The 23354-nt window shown below is 32.2% G+C and overlaps 2 pseudogenes across 2 annotated transcripts; one reads left to right on the top strand and one right to left on the bottom strand.

Moving 5' to 3' along the window:
- The first annotated feature begins 5553 nt into the window (after positions 1-5553).
- LOC111278627 (9-cis-epoxycarotenoid dioxygenase NCED2, chloroplastic pseudogene) lies at positions 5554-8306 on the top strand (annotated as a pseudogene). The gene has a single exon (XR_016344105.1). The product of XR_016344105.1 is annotated as a 9-cis-epoxycarotenoid dioxygenase NCED2, chloroplastic pseudogene (transcript).
- An 11941-nt stretch (positions 8307-20247) lies between these two features.
- On the bottom strand, positions 20248-23221 carry LOC111278089 (pyruvate dehydrogenase E1 component subunit beta-3, chloroplastic-like; annotated as a pseudogene). The gene is made up of 4 exons (XR_016344103.1): positions 22954-23221; positions 22760-22845; positions 22605-22647; positions 20248-21607 (listed from the first exon to the last, which is right to left on the bottom strand). The product of XR_016344103.1 is annotated as a pyruvate dehydrogenase E1 component subunit beta-3, chloroplastic-like (transcript).
- Between the last annotated feature and the right edge of the window lie 133 nt (positions 23222-23354).

Genomic DNA, 23354 nt, shown 5'->3' with positions numbered 1-23354 from the left:
ATAATATTAATCAAACTAATCTAATTAAGGTCAATAATTAGTATTATCTATGATGTAGTAGAATTCCTTAATTTGTTTATATAAAAAAAAATCTTTTTATATTTTTTTAATAATTAATTTCAATATATTCGAGAGATAAAACTAAGCACATCTTTTCTCTTTTTTGTTTGTTTCTCTAATCCCTTCAATTTATTAAAATCAATGATTAAAAAAAATATAAAACTTTTTAGTTATACACTGATATATACTCTATACATAATTCAGATATTTTCATTAATGATAAAGATTTTTTTGTTTGAACATTTTTTTTATTTTTTGCATTCATAAAGTTAATTTTGTATCCACCATCCTCTATAAAAAAAAAAAAAAAACATTAAAATTTCGACATTTTCATGTGCTTGCAGCAGACAGAAAATTATGGCATGCACCCAACTTCAATTTTAGGACTAATGGCTACCAAATTAGTACTAAGGCATGTGACCTAGCCATTAGCTAGTTTGAGAAATTATTTTTTTTTTTTGGTATTTGAAACTTTGATAGATTGAATTTTAATTATTGAAATTAAAAATTTAATATTTCATTAACAAATTATTAGCACGAGCAATTTGAATTACATAAATTTATCCTCATTTATATATCTATGCACTCAAGGATCTCGGAATCTAACTAGCTAGTTTCTCATATTAGCAATAAACCTTTGATTTATATCTATCAATGGAACATTATGGATGACTAGAACTGACTTAGAAGCTCAAAAGCATTCATCAAAGAACCTAATTCTCATGTTTTATTGGAGCTATAAAGTCATATTTATACATAACTTTACTCCTCCAAACTTTCCACCAATGTTAATGACCAACTTTAGCTATTATAGATACTACTAATTTTAAACAAATGGTGTCATTATGGCATCAACTAATCCTTACTATAATAAATTAATGTGCTCTTTTGATTATGCCCTAGCTGCCGATCGATGATTAAATCAGCAAAATTAAAGCAGAAACCGAGTTCCTGGCAATAAAATTGGCCAACACGGTCATGTTTTATATATGGGATTTAAACAAACATTGAAACTCCACACACTCGTCGTGTACCAATAACATTCGCCATCCTGAGCTTTCATCGATTATGGGCAATAAATAATCCACTCTCAACAGATATTAATTTTAATAAGAAATATCAAAGGGAGTCTTGGAAATTGTTTCTTTGAAAAAATGTAAAAAAAATGTCGCATATTATGAACTCTCATTCCAACCCTCGTAAAGCAAATAATTCTGTGCATCGGGATTTGTTTTTTTTTTAAGAAATATCAAAGGGACTCATCTAAGGCTAGTGCTAACCAAAATCCAACATTGAAAAGTATCATTGCTTTGCTATAACAAAAACTTTTGGAATAATGTCAAAAGAAAAGACGTTTCTTGTCCCTGATATTTTTCTTCTTATATGAGAACTGTGAAGCAATATTTTATCAACATTAGATATCCATAATTTGTTCTTTCATTTTGGTGATTAATATCAGTGGTGCAGAAAGACATACAACTCAAATCATGAGCCATGCATTATTGAGCACTCCAAGTGTCATTTCACGAGATGGTACAACTGTCCCCATATTAGGAAGCCACTTGGTGCATTGTCAGTGTCAGAAAGCAAATAAAGTGAGTCGTGAGAATGCCTCACTGATCAGTGAAATGTCACTTCTTTTTACAAGTTGCGCCCAATAATTTTCAAGGAAGTCGATTCGAAGGCAGAAATAGATAGTCGACGTCCTTCCTCTCTGATCTTTAATTTGAAATGCTTCAACAAAAGTAGAAGCTTCTGTACAAAATGAAATCCCTAGTGACTAAGAATTAATCAAATTTTATTCATAAATATGTAGCAAGTTTTGCAAGTTGCTCGAACTTGGTGTAGATCGAGCGATGCCACCCAATAGCAAGCTGTCATTGAGCCTTGCTACCTAATGGCACGGCGGCCCCATTACCCTTCCCCTGGGAAAAGTCTTTCAAGCAGGTAACCATATATGATGGACTTGGTTTTGGAATGACCTGAACATGGTGTGCCTGCCTGACAAATTGACAACAACTTGCATGAAATGACATGAGATTGCTCCAAGAAAAAGGCAAAACAACGAAAGGCTAACTTCTCTGCTGCACTATAACCTATCTAGCTGTTGGCTGTCAACATTTTTGCCTCTAATAATCCTATCTCTTACATAAGCCAAGGATGTTCCAAGGGTAAAATCTTCATGTAAGAGATCTGCTATACCGAAACATGACAATCTGAAAACATGTACAATGCTGTTTAATTATAATTAAGGCAACTAACTTTCACTTGCTCCCCAATAGAGAGAAGTAATTAATTAATTAATTAATTGAAGGGACAATAAAAGGAACAAACTACAAAAATAAAACAAACCAAAATTTTCTTTAAATTTCTTGATACTTCAGCTCATTTCATTAACTTTTCATCAAGAAACAACAAAAGGAAAGAGAGAGAGAGAGAGAGAAACCAATCTTTCCCCACTTGATTTTGAGTTCCAATATCTGTGGCTTACATTTCAATAGAAAGTTTGAAGAAAAGGATGCCTCATTAGGCATCATTTTCATCCTTCTTTATCTGATGTGGCCCTTCGACAGGATCTAAAATTGAATCTTTGTATAGGACCGTATCCAAAAACTAAGACAGGCTATACACTAAACTCCAATGGGATATATATATATAGTACCATTAGCCATCTTCGATCGCCATCCTTATTCCATCACTGCCAATAATTAATGCCATCATCTTTCAGCTTGAGTGCTACAATTTTGCAACATCGGATGATTTTTTTTCCTCGCATAGAAAATGATTAGATGGGGGACCCCAACTCAGTTAGCTTGGTGAAAATACACCTATTGTATTTGTTATTTGTTCATATAAATAAAAGAGTGATATTAGTGTTATTGTAGCATTAGGAGAGGGAAATATTGTGCCAAATCAGTACTATAGCAAAATACTACAACTGGTACCAAGAGCAGAGATTTAAGGTAACAATCCCATTTTGTTCATGGCTAAAGATCGAAATGTTATTGTCAAAGCAGATGTTATTAAAAATATTCGATATAAGATTTATTATAATATTGAATGCACAAGATATTGATGGCTTAAAAAATTGTCGCTTGATATTTGTCTCAATTTTAATATTTCAGTTTGGTAAATTCGAATGATTTTAACATCCTCATGATATGAAACATCACATTAATGAAAATTGCCCCCTTCCCCCAATGTTCGTCTTATAGGTCTATGGAAGGACCCAAATTGTACTCTAATACCAGTACAAAGCCCTTAATAGTTGGTTTGTTTTTGTCTTTTAAGGACCGATTTTATCTAATAGTTAGAATTGAAGATGTTAGAGGTTAAATAAGGCGAAGAAGAAGATAGAAAGCTTAATGCCATCTTTCCAACGAGACGTGGAAAATGAAAACGTACAGTCCCTATTCAGCCTCCTATACTGCCAGACCCACAAAATTTGAGCGACTTCTATTAAAGTATGGTTACGTGACAAAAGGATTGCAATTTGAGAAAAAAGGAACCGAATAAAGATTTGGAAGTATATGCATATTAGGTTTAATAGGGTTTAAAATTCATCGTATTCTTCTAATTAAATACTTAAATTACACATTTTCATTATGTAATAATACCAATGATTATGTTATTAAGAGCGTTTTAATTCCAAAAAATATTCCAAAATCATACATACATAAGAAAATTACAATTCTGTGGAAAAAAATATATAATTCTCAACTTCTACGTACCAAGCAAAAAAATCCACAAGAAAATCTCGCAACAAATTTTCGACAAACTTTTGCCAAATAATGATTTTTTTTTCAACATTCAAAGAAAAATTTTTTATAATCAAAATTTAAAATTTTAATCTAAAAATTTCAAATTCAAGTTCTAATATGATAGAAGTGATTTACATATGAAAAAAAAAGACTATCTCTTATTATTTAATCAAAGAGTAGTCGACAAATGTTTATATATATAAAAGAATTATATAACTACTGTTTTTCTTTCAGGTGGATAAAATTAAATAAGAAAAGAAACGAAGAAAACTAAATTCGTGACAAATTCACCTAAAGATGCATGACAATGATATTATTATTAATTAATATAGACCTGATTAATCCCCGGCTGAAAAAGTTATAGCAGGGAAGAGAGACAAAAAATATCACGAGGGTTACAATAATTTAATGCATGGAAAGTGGCGGCCGGAGACAAAGGGAGGAGTGATCGGATGTGGATTAGAGAAGAATGGGCAGGGGCATTAAATTTTCATTAATGATTGCTGGGTAAATGTTATGTATCACGAGGAAAATATGAGTATATATATATATATATATATAATCAATTTATACAATATAAAATTTAAAAAAATTATATATTTTTTAACTATTAATTTTAATATATTCAAAAAATAAATAAATAAATAAAAAATTTAATCTCATCCTTAAAATATATTAAAATTATTAATTAAAAAAATATGCAATTTTTTTTTTAAATTTTCATTTTGTAAGTTAACTTTTCTTTGTATATATATATATATATATATATATATATATATATATATATTTAAAAGATGGTGAGGTACTATGGGATTATGGGATTACTGATATGCCTAGATTTCGTGGTTGGAAAGGAATGAGACAAAAAAGATTGTGTGGGTCAAGTCGGTAGATGAGATCTCTAAAAAGGGGAAGATAAATTTTATAAGGTGAATGGTTTGAATAGTTTTTGAATTATAATAAAATATTTAACATAATATTTAAATTATAAATTTATTAATTAATATAATATTTATATTTAATATTATTAATAATATTAAATACAAATATTTAATAATATTAAATATAAATATTATATTAATTAATGATTTTTAATTTAAATATTATATTAAAAATTTTAAAAATTTTAATTATTATATCAAATATTTTATTATAATTTTATAAAATATTTATGACATATTTTGTAAGAACAAAAAGGAAATGAAAGGCCTAATAAGCAACTAATTAAACTAGATTTTCTCTTTTAAAAAAAGTAGGGGTTTGCTTGTTTCAACAGTAGAGTGATTTGATTCTTCACTATCTGCGTTTCCGTGGGATTTGGGAACAAGTGTCTCTGACTCTAAATGTCCCTCTCATTGGTCCCTATTCAAGGGACCCTCTGCCCTCCAATTATGCTGAAACCTAACCATCTTTCAAGCGAATTTTTGATGAATGGCCTCGCAGGTTTTTTATTTTGCCTCACAGGTTGATTATTGTTGCATACATCATTCTATTTTTTTCGACGTCACATTGTTAATATCTTCAGAGTCGATTTTATTGTCAAATATTATGACTTATATCAATTTATAAAAAAAATTTTATAAAATAAAATTATAAATTAAAATAAATAATATTTCGAATCGTATCGTATTTTTTAATATGATTTTTTTTTTCTTTGCGAGTTGAGAGTTAAGACTCTCCTTTACTGCTATAAAGTCTACAAAAAGTTTGCAATTGATAATCACCGAGTGCCCATTGAACAAATGCAGCATGTGGTTTTCCCTTTGATGTCTGAGGTGGACCGCTACACAACCAAATTCCCTTCTCTTTCAGCACCCCAAACTCTATTTATACCTCCATTTTTCTCTTCCTTTCTCTTCAAAGCTCTCGCTCTCTCTCCCACCTCCTCTCACTTTCATTTCTTTGGGGATCAGGCGCCATACACTTTTATCTCTTGCCCTCAATTTGAGCACACCCGGAACCAGAAAAACACCTACTTCCCTTAAAAGCCATGGCTTCTTCCACAGGTAATTGGGCCAAAGCCCAGATTTCCCATCCTCTTTCCTCCTTCTCCTCCAGGACAATGGATTTGGGCTTCTCTCCAACATCCATATCCTGGAAGAAACGGCAGCCCAACAGAACTAGTCTTAGGGGAAGCAACAATGCCAACATTATTCAGTCAGTTTTGCACTCTCCCTCGGTTCCCCATTTCCCAAAACAACCAGTCCAAAGCCCTTTAATCCCAAGAGAAGACACCTCTGTAAATGTAAAACCCAAAACCCACCACCAGCCCCAACAACAGCCACACTGGAACCTCCTCCAAAGAGCTGCAGCCATGGCCTTTGACCTGGCTGAAAGGGCGTTGGTCTCACACGAGCGTCAACACCCACTTCCTAAAACCGCTGACCCACGTGTGCAAATCTCCGGAAACTTTGCTCCCGTCCCTGAACAACCCGTCAAGCAATCTCTTCCCATCACTGGCACCATACCTTCTTGCATCAACGGTGTTTATCTCCGGAACGGCGCCAACCCTTCATTCGAGCCTGTTGCTGGCCACCACTTCTTTGACGGTGACGGCATGGTACATGCCGTTACCATTGATAATGGGGACGCCAGCTACGCTTGTCGTTTTACTGAAACGCAAAGATTTTTACAAGAAAAAGAATTGGGCCGCCCTGTTTTCCCTAAGGCAATTGGTGAACTTCATGGCCACTCAGGGATTGCCAGGCTTTTACTTTTTTATGCGAGAGGGCTTTTTGGCCTTGTCGATCACAAAAAAGGCACTGGAGTAGCTAACGCTGGCTTAGTCTATTTCAATAACCGACTTCTAGCGATGTCCGAAGATGATCTTCCTTACCACGTGCGCATCACTTCCTCGGGTGATTTGGAAACAGTTGGAAGATACAGTTTTGATGATCAACTTAAATCCTCAATGATTGCACATCCCAAAATTGATCCTTTTTCCAAGGAACTCTTTGCCTTGAGTTACGATGTTGTCCAAAAGCCTTACTTAAAGTACTTCAGGTTTTTCCCTGACGGTAAAAAATCACCAGATGTCGAGATTCCTCTGTCCGTGCCAACTATGATGCATGATTTCGCGATCACCAAGAATTTCGTGGTGATCCCTGATCAGCAAGTAGTGTTCAAGCTGCAAGAAATGATTACCGGTGGGTCTCCTGTGATTTATGACAAGAACAAGAAGTCTCGTTTTGGGATTCTTTCTAAAAATCCAAGTGATTCTAAGGATATTATTTGGGTTGAGTCGCCTGACACTTTCTGTTTTCACCTATGGAACGCTTGGGAAGAGCCGGAATCGGATGAAGTTGTGGTGATTGGTTCTTGCATGACACCTCCCGACTCTATTTTCAACGAATGTGACGAGAGTTTAAAGAGTGTATTGTCCGAAATTAGGCTTAATTTGAAGACAGGTGAGTCCACGCGCCGCCCAATAATCTCAGAATCGGAGCAAGTGAACTTGGAAGCTGGGATGGTTAACCGAAACCTGCTTGGAAGGAAGACAAGGTACGCTTATCTTGCCATTGCTGAACCATGGCCGAAAGTGTCGGGCTTCGCCAAGGTTGATCTTTTTACTGGGGAGGTAAAAAAACACATTTATGGTGATAAAAGATATGGTGGGGAGCCGTTTTTCTTGCCTGGAGACGACAATTGTGAATCAGCTGAAGATGATGGCTATATTCTTTCATTTGTGCACGACGAGAAAACTTGGAAATCAGAGCTTCAAATTGTAAACGCCATGAATTTACAGCTCGAAGCTTCAATTAAATTACCTTCCAGGGTCCCATACGGCTTTCATGGAACGTTTATAGACGCCAAGGCCTTGCTCAATCAAGATTAATTACACGTAAATTAAGTTAAGAAAAAAAAAAAAAAACAGGTTTTTACAACCGCACAGGGAGATCTTTACCAGAGGGATGGTTCAGATTACAGATTCCTGGATTCTCCTGGAAATTTAATTTTAGGTTAGACATAGGGATTTTCCCCCTTATTATAGGTTTCAAGGAACCAGCTTGTAGCTTTTTAGCATGTAGCTATAGAATTTGAGCTCTGCTGGTTTCCCTTTCCTTCTTTCCTTCATCCTTCATTTTTATCTGTGAAGTTTTCACTTCTTCATTCTGGATTATAAATATTTACAGTGCACACAGAATTTGCCTGTTTCGGCTGTTCCCAATTCTTTTTAGTGCATATTTTCTTTTTTATCTACAATTAAGTTTGAATAATGTTGTTCATTCAGTTTCAAACATAGTTACATATTATTAGCTTTTCGTCTTTTGGGTTTTGGCAGCCATTATTTTGACTCCATTTTTTTTCCCTTCTTGTCTGCAGATATCGAAGAGCCTTTCTGATTCAAAATGCAGAGGACATGGTTCTATGGTCGGTTGAAGACTTGAAGTGATTTAAAAATCTAACAGAAAAAAAAAATTTACTCGATATGATTCATCTTAATTGTATTATCTATATAAAATTTATACACTGATAATTAATTAAATATAAATCTTTAATAAATTACATACATTAACAGAGTGATCAGTTAAGTAATTAGCTAGTCAACTTTGCTCTAATCTTAATTTTTGGTTTTATTAAGTACACCAGAAAGTACTTTTGAAAGCTTTAATTTGGCTAATTAGTTGGGAATTGTTGCAATTAAATGTTTTGTTAAATCGATGCATTTGATGATCAATTAATTGAAATCAAATTAAAAAAAATTAGTCATTTCAATACTGCATTTTGTTATGTTTTATTGATCTATAATTAATTTGATTAGTTGCAGTGATAAAACAGAATTATAGTCCTAATCATAATCTAAAATAAAAAAAAATTTGTTACAATTATTAGTACCACTATTTTTCTAAATATATATAGCAAAACTCACACTTATAAAATGTGAGATTTTTTAAAAATTTATAAAATAAAATATGAAATTTAAATTAAAGTAAAATATATAATTTTCGCGTCTTATTAGTTTATTCTTTATTGCAAAACAAAAATTAATCTCATTAAAGCTAATTTGTGTTTATATACAAAAAAGCAGCTGGCCAAATTAAAATTTATGAAATTACATAACCCCCCGGCAGGATTAATTTCTTTTTCTTTTTTTTTTGGGTATTTTATTCAAAAAAAGTTATGTAAAATTTCATTTTTTCCATAGAATGAATATGGGCCATAAATTTATCAAGGTTGGATGTATGGAGGATGACATGTTTAGGATTTTTTTTCTGACTACTCAATTCTCATTGAGAATTGAAAGAGCAACTGGACACCAACACAAAAGTCCCACTTAGGTTTATCTCAGGATTTTGTCAAAAAAATTGAGTTTTAAGGAGACAATAATTTAAGATAGTTAAAAAAGATGGTATGTATTTAAATTTAAATTTTAAATTTATTAAATAATAATTTTTAAAAATATTTATATGAATTAATTGAAAGTAGTAAAATAATTTGAGTTTTACACCTGTAAATTTAACATGAAATTTGTCGTAAACTAAAACTTTAAACCCAAAATTTCAAACATAAAAAAAAAATTTTCCTTTTGTTTTCTTTTGTATAGTCATTTTTTTAGATTTAACAGTTTAAAATATGATATGATGATATTATATGAATACGATATAAATATAAGACATAAAAATAATAAAATTTAAAATTTTAGTAATAATTATATCTAAATTTAATAAAATAAAAATATATATTTTATATTTTTATATTGACAAAAATTCTAATAAATAATTTTCATATAAAATATGATATTAATATATGAATTTTAATATTTTTTATGATATAAATATATGAATCATCATATTTAATTTTTCTCTTAATTTTCAATGATCGAAATCATTATGGTAATTGCATTTTTCTTTCATAAAATCTATGCAAGAAATACCTGTCTCAGCAGCATGGATATATATATATAAAATATTAATCTTTGAACATTGAAAGTAATTTTTCGATTCTGGAAATTCTACATGTATCCTACAGTATAGTACCAAAAAAACAAATCATGTCGGTGCCGAAGACTCCACCGACCAATTAGTACACTCTAATTCCCACATGAAAAAGCTCCTCCTTTAACATTAAAATTCTCAATTTTTACCGTTATGGTGTTCTTCCTTCAAAATAACCCTTAAGATTTCAAAAATTCTTAATATGAAAACTCGTTGAATTGAATTCTCATCCCAATATTATGATGAACATAATTTTAATCAGATTTATTTTCAGATCATTTTAAGCAAGTAATCCAAAAATATTCCTTTTTTCAGATTCAAAGATTAATTGAATCAACTTTCTCTCCGTAAACGTGTAAAGAACATTGTATGCCTATTTTCTCTATCTTTTCTTCATAAAAACCCGAAAACATGATGCGGATCACAACCGATAAAATAAGCTTAATATTATTCTCTTTATCTCATTTTCTTTGTTAATATTTTTTTGAGATATCTCAAAAATATATTCTATTTTCTTTTTGGAATATCTAAACTCTTACTTTTTTATTTTTTATTTTATTTTTTGGCATTTAATCTTATAAAAAAGATTTAAAATTTTAATATTAAATATATTAAAATTATTTTTTTTAATTTCACGAGAACCAATACATGATAATTAGTATGATGGGACGGAGTGACTGTTAATACTGCTCTCCATCAGTCACAATAACAACAAGCAAAGCAAAGCATAGTTATAAAACCTCCATTAAAACCCTAATTGCTTTGAAGCACATGGTGTCAACGTAAAACCCACGTGGCATCGAAGGCTTAAAAAATCATGATACTTAACAATTGCATGTCACCCTGTAAGGGAGAGAGCTTCAACGAAAAAAAAAAACAAGAAAGTGGAAAGCACACGTTTACAAAAGGAAAAAGGGGTAGAGAAAGAGAAGATCGAATTAAGAAGTTTTCTTTTGTTTTTTTGTTTTTTTTTTGTTAATTTCATCATCTAACTTTCCCTCAAATCTGTGCACCATGACGAATTGGATGATGCAAACTTCTACTACTACTAATAGTATTATTATTTTTACTTAATTTTTTTAATATAATTTTATAATACCATAATTTAATCAATGCTTTTCAAGGGAATTCTCAACACTCCAAGTTTATAAAAATTATAATTAATGAATAACTTTTCATATTATAAAGAAATAGTTTTATAAAATTTTAAATTTAATTAAATTAATTTATATAATTATTCTTAAAAATTTATATAAAATATATTTAATTCATATTTAATTAAACATTTACAACTCTTTTTTTTTTATCGTTAAAGTATGATTTACTTTATGCCAAAGAAATAATTGTATATATTTAAAAGATGACCCACCTCTCTATCATGGTTGTTTAAACTAATCACCAAACTCTTCTCCTAGTAATTGTTTCCTAATCAAACATCATTCCTTCAAATTTCTTTACTTTTATATTTTCTTACAAATTAATTATTTGAATAATTAATAAACTCGTGGACTGCTCTATTAGATCTTTCAATTTGAGGTTTCCAGTTAGACAAGGGGAAGTGGCCACCCATGAAGGATAAGTAAAAGAAGAATCAAAATAAAAGAAACCTTAATCCTAGCTACCAATTCCCTTGGGCACTGACAGAACACCAGCAAAGTTTTTTTAAAAAAAAACCAAAAAGAAATAACCCAAAGTGTCCCTGCTCGAGGTCGTTCAAATATTAATATATTTACCCTCATCCAACCAGCTAATTAGACCCCAATTTGATGATAATGTTGCATAAACTCTCACTACTACAACATTTTTTTTCTATTAATTTTTCACTACTACGAATTTGATGGATAATAGTTCAATTTTCACATTGTTTGGATTGCTGAGACAACAATTAATAGAAAAGATTTGTTGTGATGTCCCTAGCATCACTCACAATTTAATTATATTTTTTGCCCTAATCCAAGAACTATTACTTGAATGGAATTTTTGACTTACAAACATGCTTAGAAAAAAATATTTTCTTCACCCTATCTTAACATTGCTGATCAGTCACCAATCAAGAAATTAAGTTTGTGATTCATATTAAAGATTCTCAACGTCTCTTTGCATAGTTATAGAAGAGAAATTCACTTGATGAATTGACAATATAGAAGAATTAAATTTTCATGTTTTTATTATTTTTTTGAAAAGAAGGTCATAATATATATATATATATATCGTAAGTGTTGAAATTTAAATTCTTAACTTAATGAATACTAATTCAAGGAACTTAAGTAAAGAAAATTTAGAGATAAGTGCTATTTTTCACTTATTATAAAATGCTGCTTAATAAATTAATCAATCGGCATGTAACTCTATTATTATCACTCATCTCTTGCTCCTTATTTATTCAACCCTTTTTAAGAGTTGACCTTGGTTTTAAGGGTTTTTTTTTTTTTTTTTTTTATCAATGATGAATGGTTTTTCTGCACTAATAATTTATCTTTAGCAAATATTAATAATGTTAGTGTATACTTTTACTTTGTATGATGGTGCAAATTGAATGTTGCGCCACACTAGTGCTACAAAATTAGAAATATTTTTTGGTTGCCTGGTAAGTGTGTGAAGCATAAAATTAATGGAGAAAATAAAATACGTGCTAAGTATGATTTTTTTTTTTTTTTTTTTGTATTCTTGAGCACCATTGCTCTTTAAAAATAGAGTTCCTTTAATATATGTGTTCTTTTTTTTTGAGAAACTTTTTGTCTTTTGAAAAGCAAGTTTTATAATTGATAAAAAAAATGGAAAAGTACATAATTAGAGAACCAAAAGGAAAGACAAGGGTGGGCAAGCATGGGTTGTGGGAATAAATTTAGACGAAATTTTTGTGAAATTTGTGAAGTTTTCTAAAAAAAGGATTAAATAAAAATTGATTGATCAAAAATTTTCGTTATATAAATCTGGGTGTATAAAGTTTAAAAAAATTATAATAAATTTTTATATATATTTTTAATAAAAATATTGATAAAATTTTTACCATCAAATAAGTATCGAACAAATTTATAAATAATATTTTAATCATTTTTTATATATTATTGATTTTTATATTAAACTCTATCAATCTATCAATTTGTATTTTTTATTAAAATTTTTATTAAATCATTTTTAAAAAAATATTTCACTTAAAAAACTTGATATAAGTTTTGTCCTACCATGACCCCCAAAAATTTTGCTAATATGGTTTTATTGTTTGACTATTACTTTTCTTCGGATTAATTTAGGAACTTGGCCCTCATCAATTTTAAATTATGACTTGCCCCATTAATTTAGAACTTGATTCCTGTGAATTTTATATCATTATATTTATACTAATTTAATTTTATTTAATATGGCTTTAACAATTAGTTATTCTATTTACCCTTAATTTTACTTAATTCAATCCAAAAAATTATATCAATTAAAATGGGCTTAAGTTATTTATACAAAAAAAATTCAAACAATCTAAATTTTTAATCCTATAAACTCCTAATCAATATGTGGCAAAAAAAAAATCCTAATCCATCTTTTTAATCTATAGGCCATAATGCCACTTTTGTTGTTAACAACAAACTTTATAAACATAAAGTTAAGCAATTTTCATCATTTAGGATTAGGGTTAGTGCTAGAAAATTAGTCTAAGAAGGCCATAGTGCTAGAAAATTAGTCTAAGAAGGCCATAGTGCTAGAAAATCAAAATATTTTGAAAAAAAAAAATTAGTAGATAATTGAGATTTGAGCATGAATTATCCTTTTGCAATCCGATTTCTCTTCTTTACCAAAAAAAAAAAAAGGATTATCATCAGGTTCTTCTCTAATCTCTATATTATTTTATTTTATTTTATTTTTAATTTTTAATTTTTAATTTTTTAATATTTATTTATTGATCTATTCTTGATAGAATTATGATTAACGAAATACAATTATATTGATATTAACATATGTAATGTTTTCAAAAAGATTTTGATAGATAATATTTTTAAAAAATTAAAACTTATTTAAATAAAAAATTTTACTCTTAAAACCCCATTACAACAAGCAAATTAAATATTAGTTATTCATTATTTTCGCCCTCCTTCATGAATTATTTGTCTTTGTCCCAGTAGACAATCAAATTCACACACATATTAATCTTAGGATCTTTGGATTTTATGATCTTTTTCTTACCATTAACCCAAGGCCTCATTGGCTCGGATATGTTTTTTTATGCATTCAATTGCCCTAAGTTGTTGGATAATATCAAACTATATGGTTCATCAAGCTGATCAAAGTCCTGCCTCATCTATATCCAATTTCCTGCCACTACAACTGTCTACAGTTTCCTCTAAGCTCCGCGAATCATTGCGACGAGGCCATATGCTCAAATTTTCGCAGGCCATGTCAATGAAACTACTGAATTCTAGTTGAAAACCATCAAACATAGATTTCACCAGTTTAATGGGTTTCAAAGATTGTAATATGATTTTCATTCCCATTCACCAATAGGACATTGAAACTATAATATATACATATACGTATAGCTATGCCAGTGAGGCAGAACATGCATGTGGCCAAATAAAAAACCGGCTGGCAAATCCATTTTTTCTTCTACTCATGAAGCAGTAGCCCCCTGGATGCATGCCATAAACTGATGGCATCGAAACATGGGTGCTTTCAGATTTTGTTCATGCAAACAAAAATTTTGACTAAAAATTTCAAACCGGTGATTATGAGAATGAGATCATTAACCCCCTAGCTCTTACTGACATCATAATTAATGCATACTTGGTTATTATTGAAATTGTCATCATTTCCAAGTTCAACACCAGCATTACCAGGCAATGCACTTCACCACAATTTACTAGGAAACTATAAGCTGTGACAGGACAGCTGCTTGAAACTCGATTTTGTCGACGTGCTCAATCCTATGACCAACAGAAATTATTCCAACAGTCTAGCGGAAAAGCAAACATGTGTCCCTGCAAAGATCAACTGCACATTTTGAAATGTGGCTGCGTCAAGCGTACATTCAACCACTTCTCGCTCTCTCAGCTCTCTCCTGGATTTCGGTTTTGCTATGAACATATGCTGACCTTTGCACGCAGATCTACCTGACTCTTCAAGCTCTCATAGGGTGATAGAGTGACGATTTTCTTATTCGTTTCTTCATGTAAATATGTTAAGACCAAGTACTTAGAATCTACTGGGAAGATTATGGCCCGGTGCAATGTAATATTAAATATAATCTCAAAAACTTATTATTGCCACCACTATACATAAAAAATTAAGAAGCATATGAAGCCTTTAGCTCTCCCCATGGGGCTGCCAGTTAGAATTAATTAAAATAATTGTTTTTAAATACAATACATAGAACTTTTCTAGAACTAACTTAAAAATGAAGAAAAAGAATATAAACATTCTACTGATGATGCTAACTTAATGTAACATTTAAAAAAAAAAAAAAACCCTTCCTCGAGGATAGGAATTCACAAACAAAAATATATAATAAAAAAATTGTTAATAAAAAACAGATTGGAAGAAAGCTGGAGACTCCTTGTAACTTGGAGACCTGACGGCAAAATTCAAGGCAATTAAGCTATCTACTTGGCTACCAAGAAATCGAGAGCCTGAGACACGAAAAGGGTTTTGACAGCTGCAAATTAAACATAAGCTAAGCTAACTTTTGAAGGCCAAATAGAAAATCAAACTACTGTTATTGTTATTGTTGATTGGTTACTTGGTTTTACAATTTGGCCTTTGAGAAATGGTCAGAACAAACCAATCTCCTCACGTCAAAATCAGGCAGAGACTCCCATGTACCCATCTACGCATTGAAGAAACAAAAATACAGAATTGTTTATATTATATAATATTATAATAAAGAGCCATACCACACCACACGTGCAGCTGCAGCTGGCACCTACGCTGGAAAGGCTAGATTTTCACATCTATTACTTTAACATTTTTTTAAAGTTACATATATATATATATATATATATAGGAGAAACTACTGTTAGCTGTAGTGGTGACAAATTTCTAAAATCACGTAAGAAATCTTTATCAGTTTTTTTTTTTCCGAAAAAAATTAAAGTAAATAAGTTACTTAATTCTTGAATTAAGATACAGATATATTTTAATTCAATAATTTAAAAAAATTATAAATTATATATTTAAAATAATTTTAATAAATGATCTCTAATAAAATTTAAAAAATATTCATAAAAAAATAAATCTTAATCAATTAAATCAATAATATTTTTATCAATTTTTAATATTATATTATGCGGCTAAAATCTTTCTAAATATATGCAGTTATTATTTCTTGTCAACTGTTCTAACTGGGATGAGCATCGGCAAACCAATTTCTTAATATAATTTCTTTTCCAATTAATACATTTCCTTCTTTCCTCCAACTTCGACTGTTACAAAGATTTATGACAGAGTTGAATTGGAAGTCATTTTCCATGCAACCTTTGCCAACAAATTCCTACAGCCCTGAGGCATGCAATTATAAAAGCAAAGCCTAATAAACAAACGACGGGTACATAAAATTTCAGAGAGACAAGTTTCTTGGGATGCTACAAAAATTTATTTAATTTAATGCCCTAATCCTGATATCCACAATAGCAGGTTTCAACAGTTGTGAGCCCACCGCCTCCTCATCCAGAAAAACTAAAAAGAAAAAAAACACAGAGATAAATGAATGACATGTCTTGAAATGGGATGGCTAGAAAAGACCGTCGAGGTTGCTTTCAGTGTAAACAGCTACTACATTTTATCTCCAAACCAGTCTTGTCTGGGCCACAATGTCATCTGCATAGAATGTGATAATGGTATGGATGCAGTTCATTTTTTGTGGTGATTTAAGGAGAATATGGTCCCCGGTGAAGCTTGTTTTAGCAAGGCACTTGGGTCGGCCGGGGGTCACTTTCTTGAAGAGGGTCAGGTCACGTGCACTGATAAACCTTTGCTGCATTTTTCACTTGTGCATTTGCCTTAAACCGCATGCTTCCCAACACCTAAAACTTGCTATTGCACATGATCGATTCACATGCCTAATGCAATAAAAAAAAAAATTGTAATGAGTATTGATTCAAGCATGTTAATTTCGAATACCAATAAAAAACTAGGTTATCATATGATAATGTCGAAAGAATCTTACCAAAGACAAATATGGGTAGATTTCTAGTTCTAACCAATTATAAACAGAGGGAAATGAAAGAAAAAATAATTATCATTTTATAAATGCCAAAAAGTATTGCAGAGGAAAGAACATATGATCATATCCAAATATCTACTGCCATCTCATCACATTCCCAATTGGATTCCACGAGTCTTCCACATGGGTAGATTTAAATGCATATATCTATACTGCTGCTGGGGCCAATATATATTCATGCCTGAATTGATTGCCTTTTCCTGAAATTGAAGGAAAAAGGAAAACATTTATGGAGAAAACAATGTAACTTTTGTATCCAAGGAGCCTGCTTAAGGATCATATTATGATCTGATTTGATTAGAGGCCAACGGTTAACCAAAGAAAATGACATTAGACTGTGAGTGTTCACATGGAACATGGCACAGCCACATTCATGCATGGATCATAGGACAGCAACGAAGCTTAAGAAATGACATGTTCAAGCATGTTTGAGACAGAAGTTCTAATTAAAAATGAACATGTTTTTGTTTGATTATATCTGCAGTTGATTGCTCTTTGCAAGGGTACGAAGACAAAATTTCAATCTGCTACCCCCATAACATGTATCAATCTAATTAATATATATATGTTAACTCTTTAGACCAACAATTCTTTACTGGTTTGTTCTTGCTGGTACCAAGTAGCAAAACAAGTGGACAATAATTACCATTTTTTGTAAGTATTCTATTGCATTATTAGAAATGATTTTTCACAGGGACAAAAATATCATGAATAGTTTATGCATAAATCTTACAAAATAAGGCTGTGTTTGTTTCTTTTCCTTTCCCTACATTTTTCCTTCCTATCAAACATGGTTTAAGTAAAATATCTTCAATAAAAAATGCAACAATTCTCGCTTGATTATGCTACTGTCCATCTGAAAACCTAATTACTAGTAAATCATTTATATAGGCAATCACATCATGGAAAAATCAATCCTCCGAAACCAGTATAGCAAGAGCTCCAGAGCCCTTGAAGGCTAAGCTATTAAATTTGATCAGACACGAGACCTATATCTATGAATCCATCTCAAGATCATATACACTCTAATATCTTAGGTTGGTAACGATGTCCAATTGATTTGAGGCATGAATAACAATAAGAAAGAAAGATCATGGCAAGCAGGTATCATCTAATAGATTTGAAGCAGAGCCAACAAAAGAAATGAATCATATCTTAAAGGATTTCTGTCCCCAAAATTAAAAAATATAAAGGACCGTTGTTGAGAGAGAATGCTTGCAGTATAGCAACCAATGTTTATGCTTAGTCTAAGGAATTATAACCACTAGACAAGTAGTTGTAAAGTGCTTGCAACTTGCAAAAAAACCCATCATGTCCTTGTTACAATATAAAACCACTCACATGCAATGATGCAAAGCCAGTATAAATGCTGGTGAACATGTGCTTGAGCACACTCTGGGAAATGAAAATAGAAGAAAAGATTTGCTGCATATTCTCCACACTATCAGCCACTCATATGGTGTTGAGAGTATTAGATTTAGTATATGTAATTATTATAGATAGATATAGAGGATGGGGCCTACCCATCCATCCAAAATTGCAGCCCATATTGTTTGCAATCCATCCTAAAACTTTCAAACTACTACATATTAATGGCTCCTCAAGTAATTAGAAAAACTACTTGGGTGCTAAAAATCTAAAGGCAAAAAATCCAGGATAACATTGGAGACTAGGAAAAGTGTCCAGAGTTGTAAACCAATTATCAGCTTCTGTTTCCTACCCTGGAAGCAATGGCACCACAAATGCCTAGGGAAAGCCAGTTAAAAGTATATTGGAAGTGGGGAGAGATGTATGGGGTGCTGCTCCTTCCAGATGCCCACATGCACATGTATGCGGTGAAAATCAAGCAACAAAATTGCATCATTGTCAGTTGTAACAAGATCAACTCATCTTTAATTTGACAATAACAATTAATGATGATATTCGTACATATGGTGCCGCCATAGATTTTTATGAAATCAAGACAACAGAAAGAAGGCAGGAAAACCACATCTTCATCAATCTGGATTGAGAAAACCACCATTAGGACTTCAGACAAAAATCATGGCTTATCTCACAAGGAAATCTCCAGCCGTCTATTGATAATTTGATTTTATTAATCCTCATGTCTTCCACATGGGTAGGTTGAATGCAATCAAGAAAACAATAGATTGTAAATGTCTGTAATGATTGCTTTCGTGGACTGCTGGACACATTGTTGATTATGCATGTACCAACTACCATACTGAAAAACATTGTTACTCATGCAACAGCTAGCTTTCAAAGTCCCTAGGCTGTTTCATTTTGCCAAGATCCTTTGGCTAGTATATTGTCTTAGCAGGAACCTTTCCAGGGTATGAAACATTCAGATGCTTAGCTGAAAGCCACTAAACATAATCCTAAAGAAAAAAAAAAAGCCCAGCTCTTGTGGCAATGGATTGGAAATGGCACGATGGCAGCCATACTTCACCTTTCCCTCCCCAAACTTAACAATCCCAAAGAAAGGGCTTAAAGCTTTCAACATTTTCAAGTAATTATGGCCGGATTACAGAAGCTATAAAATATCTCATGTGAAGGTTCACCTCAATCTTCAGCCTTCTCATTGATCTTATATAATTGAGTAGGGTTCTAATTTTAGCATGAACAGAGAGCTCTAGATTAAGAGTACTGCCAGAAAAAAGGAACCAACAATATTAAGCATGAGTTGACTTCTGCTCAAAAGAAAACTCTATAAAGGGGCAAGCTTAGTTTGTTGGCCGTACAAAATATTCCTGAGCAGATGACTTTTAATTGACACCTGACTCTACAGTCTGCAGGATTCTCTCCCCAGGGCCATGCATAACCGACCCACTCATAACCCACATTCCTCATCTTTTTACTCAAGCCACACCAATTTCCTGGTTTCAAATGAATTTCTAACTCTTTCGTGTGATGACAATCGATCATAAAAGCACAATGTTGTGGCAAAGACAATCAACAAATGTAATGCAATGTCGTGCAAATGAAGTAAATTCAAAGGTAATTAAAAACCACTAATCCTTATGTAATAAAATCAAGAAGTGATAATTGACAAATGGATTAGATTTCTCGTTTCAGCCAATTTAGTTTTAGTCCATTGCCAAGCAAACACGAACCTTTCATTGCAACAATGGTATTAAGCCAGAATGCAAACAACCAATTTGTTAATATATTACTATGTGATAAATCTTCCACTTCCATCGAAGCCAAGTCCCTGGGAGCTTGGGGCAAAAGCAGCAACTTGACAGCAGCAGATATGAAGTGAATAAATTTAAACGAAGATTAAAAGAAAAATGAAAACTGAGAATTTAGAGACAATAAAAAGATATAAATATATGAGAGTATTTTGCCATACCACATTCCATCGGAAAAAAATTATGACGAAATGAATTACACGGCTTTATCTCATGAGTGTTTAATAATGTGAAAGAGAAACTGGAAGTACAGAGGTATTTTCCAGTATTCTTACCTGTAACTATTGCTTAAAGAAGATCTTACTTGCCACACAAAAGGCCTCAACTCGATGAACATTTCCAAGTTTCAACTGAGACAAAATTTCTAACAAACCGAAATTAGATATAAAAGAAAAAATTGCAAGAGAGCTGGTTTCCAAATAAACATGACAAGACCAACAGAACTTCCAACTACGCCATCACTATTTCTGCTATCGCAACTACTGGCAGAGCTGCTCAACGCCTGTCACAATCTGGGCAGGCTGAACAACAGTCCATTCCTCCAATGTTCCAGCATATGGTGTAGGCACATCCTGTGAAGATAAGCATATAATTAGAGCATCCAAATAATCATGGAAATTCTCAGTAATGGCAGCGGTCAAGCTAGCACCAATACCACCAGTCCGCATGCACTCCTCCACAATAAGAACACGATGTGTCTTCTTAACTGAGTTCCCAATAGTGTAAAGATCAAATCGCTTCAAAGACCTAATATCAATTACTTCAAGATCATAACCCTTGTTCACCAAAGTTTTTGCTGCCTGCATCACATGATACCTCATCCTTGAATAGGTTAGAATAGTGACATGTTCTCCAGGCCTTACCATCTCAGCTTCCTCAAGATTACAGATATAATCCTCCTCTGGGATTCTCTCCTTGAGGTTGTAAAGCAAAACATGCCCAAAAAGTATTACAGGGTTCTCACTTCTGATTGCAGCCTTCATTAAACCCTTGGCATTGTAAGGGGTTGAGCATGCAACCATTTGGATTCCAGGGATTGACTGAAAATATGATTCAAGGCGTTGAGAGTGCTCAGCCCCCGGCTGACATCCAACACCACCAGGTCCACGAATGACTATCGGTATGGTAAACTGGCCACCAGATGTATAATGAAGCATACCACAGTTGTTGGAGATCTGATTAAAAGCAAGGAGGAGAAATCCCATGTTCATACCCTCAACAACTGGTCTCAGACCAGTCATATCAGCTCCAATTCCCATGCCAGTAAAGGAGTTCTCAGCTATAGGGGTGTCAAGAACCCTAAGGTCCCCAAACTTTGTTGCCAGTCCTTTGGTCACTTTGTATGAGCCTCCATAGTGACCCACATCTTCACCCATGACACATACACAGGGATCCCTCTCCATTTCTTCTTCCAAGCCCTCTCGTAGAGCTTCAAAAAGTAAAAGCTCATGCCTGGGGATACAATATAGATATAATTAAACATATCACTGATAATTGAGACTGATGTGATAGTGCTAATATTTTTCATAAAAAAGGACATGATAGTGATAAAAAGTATGAATGCAGAAATTTGACCATGCAACATAACTCCATTGCAACACACAAAAACAGAGACATTTATACATACATACACCCACACATACACACATGCATGCATGCATGTATACATACATACACTCCAAACTCAAGTGAAGCCCTTTTCATTCAATATTTGACACAAATGTCCATGGCACCCACTTGATAACAGTAGGACTGAGATGACTCAGCCATTGCACTAAGGGTTGCAGCATTGCAACAGGAAAGAACATTGCTTGTCAAAATAAAGGCACTAACTGAAAAAGACTAAGCCAACTAGAACATAGCGGTACTTACAAATAAATTCATCTTTGAAAGACTGCATTGATTTTACAAAAGTGATGAATGGTATCAAATGCAAGAAACCTTAGACCACAATTTGAGGCTAAAGACTTCAATAAGCATGCATCTCAAACAGGAAATTATCTAAACAAACATATCAGACGAATTGTGCCTGCTAGAAACTATGGTATCAAATATCAATGGTAACACTATCGTATTTAAAATGTCCGAAGAATAGATATATATATATATATATATAAATATATATATATATATATATATAAATTAGGTGATTAAGCAACATTCAAGTCTAAATACATTAAATTCTAAAATAAAACAATAAGAAGAAAAATAAAAAAATTTGATATTATCTTCAACTAATGTCACTAGGCAGCAAAGTTTGACAATATTTGCCAACCAATGCTATTAATGAAGTACTAAAATCGACATCTTTCATATTTACATGAGATAAAAATACACTTAACTGATTGGCTTTTACATTCTTAAAACCCGTATTTAACAAAATTTGAGCAATTGACTAAAATGTAATGCTAATTCGAAAGTTAACTTTGAAACGAAAATAAAACCATACCCTGGTTTAAAGATGTCGAGGCTGCAGAGCTATCAGCTTTGGTCTAAAAACTTAACAAAATACAATCAAATTTAGTAACAACACAAAATTTTAAAAAATAAAAATAAAAACGTAAAAAGAAAGAGAAAGAGAAAAAAAAAAAAGAGAATCATTACTGCAACCGCATTGGCAATCAATCGTTGAGCCCTTCGACCTTTAGGGTTCACGCTTCCATCAGATCTGACCACTACAAAGCTCGCCCCTTTCCACATTGCACCAAATCATATTTCAAAAAGAAAACTTACTAAAAAATGAAATGAAAAGAAAAGAAAAGAAAAGAAAATGGAAGAAAAATTTAAGTGCAGCGAACCAGAGAAGGATCTACGAGGAGAGAACAAGAATTTCTTGGAATCCAAAGAATTGGACGGTGATGAAGCTGCAGCAGCTCCAACTCCTTGGAAGATCGCAGCCATTGGATTTGCACCCGCGAAAAGAAAAATGAGAATCGAAAAATGAAATTAAATTTCAAAGAAATGGAATTGAATTAAGAGGGAGAAGTGGCGAAGGTAAGACTGAAATTTATATGAGAGAAAGGAAAAGAAAATGGCGGAGAGTTTGAGGGTCTTTCATTGGTATTTTTTATTTCATTGTTTGCCTTGGGCGATTTCTTTGAAGAAGGAAGTGCGACCACATGTTTTAGTTCTCAACGGTGACGTTTTGTTATTGCAAATGCATTACGGACACGTGTGTAGGAGTGAAAGGTAAGATGAC

This window comes from Durio zibethinus, chromosome 8 (assembly GCF_047325235.1).
Source record: "Durio zibethinus cultivar Kanyao isolate XHJ-2024 chromosome 8, ASM4732523v1, whole genome shotgun sequence".
NCBI classification, from domain to species: domain Eukaryota; kingdom Viridiplantae; phylum Streptophyta; class Magnoliopsida; order Malvales; family Malvaceae; genus Durio; species Durio zibethinus.
This window is presented reverse-complemented; position numbering and strand designations above follow the sequence as displayed.